Below are 3,825 nucleotides of genomic sequence, written 5' to 3' on the forward strand. Positions count from 1 at the left end.
ACCAGTTGTGGGAGGCCAGGGTGATTTACTCTGGGAAACTTCTGGAAGAATGCTGACTCGTGGAGATAAACCTTTTAGCAAGTGTTTTGGGAAATATGGGTATATATATGTATGTGTATATATGTATGTGTGTATATACGTGTGTGTGTATATGTGCATATGTATGTATATATGTGAGTATATATCTATATACATAAGTATATGTGTATATACATGTATGTGTATATGTGTGTATACACACGTGTGTGTGTATCTAGACACACATATGTATATATGTATCTATATACATACATGTACACATGTGTATATGTGTGTTTGTGTGTATACATGTATCTGCATACATGTATATGTATATATGTGAGTGTATATGCATATATGTGTATATACATGAGTGTATATATGTGTGTGTATATATATATATATACATATAAAATTTTTAATGTTTGCTGCTCTAAATACAGAAATGCAGAAATAAGAATGATTGACCGAGCACACTGTACCAGCTACTTTGCTGTAGCACCCCAAGTCCTCCTGGGGTGAGCCAGGTACTTTCTCTGTCTTACAGATGAGAAAACTGAGGATCAAAGGATTCGAGTGCCATGGCCACACTGATGCTGCGAGTTGTTTCAGTCCAGGTCTGCGTGACGTTAAAACTGTTCCGGCTGCCTGCTGAGCCACCCTTGGGGACTGGGTGCCAGGGACAGACGGGCATTAGAAGGGATGAGAAAGACTGAGGAGAGAAGCGTGGGCTGAGGGCCTTGGGACACATTCTGTGTGGCCACTACCACCCCTGGAGCCTCCCATGTCACTGGCCTCACATCACGAGCTGTCGCTCTAGGCAGTGGGGAGACTCCTCTTCAAATTCTTTGGCTTGGAGATTTGGAGATCCCCTTTCTCAACCCCCCTATTTTCTTTAAAAAAATTTTTTTTTTCAACGTTTATTTATTTTTGGGACAGAAAGAGACAGAGCATGAACGGGGGAGGGGCAGAGAGAGAGGGAGACACAGAATCGGAAACAGGCTCCAGGCTCTGAGCCATCAGCCCAGAGCCTGACGCGGGGCTCGAACTCACAGACCGCGAGATCGTGACCTGGCTGAAGTCGGACGCTTAACCGACTGCGCCACCCAGGCGCCCCATCAACCCCCCTATTTTCTAATTCTTCTAATTCTCTCCCTTCTTTCCTAAGATCAAGGTCACCTTGGAGAAATAAGTAAGTAGTTATCTTCATAGACCCGTTCTTGCCTATTTCTCCCAGACACTTCTTTGCTGTGCAATGGTTTTTCCTCTACAGTCAAGTCTCTGGTTTGTTTTAAAGACAAACTTTATTGAACAAGCTATGCTGTTGTATTGCTTAACCTGGCCCAGTGACCGGATCTTTTTGGACCAGACTGAGGGGCCGCTGCGGCCAGCACACTGGAGAGTGCCACTGAATGAGTCTGGGAACCAGATACAAATCACTTGACTTGCCTGTGCAGTGAGAATATTTGATTCTCCTATCTCCCATCTTGGCTATAAAGAGAGCTCAAAAATAAACATAAAGGCATTTTGAACATAAAAGAAGGTAGGACACTGGACTGCAGTGTGATGGGTAGTCATTGCATTGTTTCAGTCTGGACAGCAGCTGCAGAGGGCTAATGGCAGCGGTGTCTCTTCAGATCACATGGTTTACACACATTCGTCGGTACCAGCTAGGTTGTGCTGTGACAAAAAAAAAACAAACAAAAAACACCACAAAGCTTCCCAAAGGAAGGTCCCAGTCACCTCGCCTGCCCATCTCGGGTCTGCTGGGAGCGCTCCGTGTTGTCATGACTAGGAGCCAGGCTGACAGAGCAGCCCCCATCCTGAACGTTCAAAGTTTGCTTCAGCAGAAGGAGCCCTGGGGATGGCTCGCGTGGGCAATTACATGCTCCAGCTCAGAAGTGACATGTCACTTTCACTAACAGTCGTTGGCCAGAATTAGTCATGTAGTCCCGCCCAATCCCAAAGGGGCCAGCAGCGCTGTCTGCCAGAAGAGGGGTCAGTGGAAAAGTGGGGCAAACATCACACATCACTGCCATAGGAATCCTTGTCAGGAGGTGGGTGAGACTTGCAGAAAGTCCCCAAATAGGCTCTGTTCCGTGCCATACTTGTCCCTTTTCTTTGTCATTCTGCAAACTTGCTACCATAACTGAGATATAGGAGAAAAGTGATAACTTCCCTGCAAAAAAACCACCATCCAATATTTTATTTCCTTCCAGTCTTTCTCCAATGGCATAGGTATACATTTGTTAATAACAGCTTTGTTGAAATATGTTTCACATATCATAAAATTCGCCCTTTTAAAGTGTACGATTCAGGGGTTTTTAGTATACTCACAGAATTGTGCAAACCATCACCACTATTTAATTTCAGAATATTTTTATCACCCCCTCAAAAGAAACCCTGTTAGTAATTGGCCATCACCCCCAGCCCCTCCTGCCCAGCCCCTGGAAATCATTAGTTCACTTTCTGTCTCTATGGATTTGCCTATTCTGAACATTTCAAGTAAATGGAATCATACAAGATTCAGTCTTTGGTGACTAGCTTCTTTCACTTAGCATAATGTGTTCAAGGCTCATCCGTGTTGCAACATGTACATGTGTCCATAGTTACTGTGTCCATGAGTCTGTGTTTACCATGTACATGTGTACATTTTAAAAAACGAATGGAGATCCTATCAAACATCAGTTACCCTGTTTCTTTTATATGTCTTGTTTTCCCCCATCAGTCTTTGAAAAATAGTTTTTACCAGTTCTATAGCAATTCATCAAATTTATGTGGAATAATGTGTTGAATTATGTCCCTAGTTTTGGACTTTCAGGTGTTTGCTGGATTTTTTCAGCATTATAAACAAAGCTTTTATGAGTAGCTATACACTTTTTACTGAATGAATGAATGGAGCTGTAACTGTAAATATGGACAACATTCCTCATTCTTCCCTTAAGGAAGATGCTTAGAAACGAGTCTAAATGGGTGAAAAAAACAGGGAAGTTTTTAGGACTTTTGATTCTTAATGCAAATGCTAGTTTCTAGAAGGCTAAATCAATCTGCTAAATGTGGCTTTGAGTTAGTTTGACCACATCTCCTCAGAGTAAAAGCAAATTCTTCACAGTGGCCCAGGAGACCCTACACAGCCCTCCCTGACTGCTTCTTCTCTGCCCACTGGCTCTCTCTACTCCAGCCACGCTGGCCTCCTTGTTGGCCCGTAAATACCCAGACCCACTTCCTAGCAGGGAGCTCAGTGACCTTGCAATGGCTGTTCCCTGTGCCTGGAACACCCTTCCCCGGTCTCTGCATAGCTCACTCACCTACTTCAAGGCTCTGCTTACAAAACCCTTTCTCAGCCAGACTCTCTCGTTACATATGCCACCCCTGGGTGCCTGAGTGGCTCAGTCAGTTAAGCATCAGACTCTTGATTTTGGTTCAGGTCACCATCTCATGGTTCATGAGATCGGGCCCCACATTGGGCTCTGCACTGACAGCACAGTGCCTGCTTGCGATTCTGTCTCCTTCTCTCTCAAAATAAACAAACATTAAAAAAATGCCACCCTCAGCATTTCCTATCTCCTCTACCAGCTTTAATTTTTCTCAATAGCACTTACTGCCTTTTATTATACTGAATAATTTAGTTATTTCATTCGTTATTTCTTTTTAAAAATTTTTTTTTAACGTTTATTTAATTTTGAGAGAAAGAGACAGAGTGCGAGGGGGAGAGGGACAGAGAGAGCAGGAGACACAGAACTGGACGCAGGCTCCAGGCTCTGAGCTGTCAGCACAGAGGCCGATGCGGGGCTCGAACTTGCAAAC

Source organism: Prionailurus bengalensis, chromosome A3 (genome assembly GCF_016509475.1).
Source record: "Prionailurus bengalensis isolate Pbe53 chromosome A3, Fcat_Pben_1.1_paternal_pri, whole genome shotgun sequence".
NCBI lineage: Eukaryota > Metazoa > Chordata > Mammalia > Carnivora > Felidae > Prionailurus > Prionailurus bengalensis.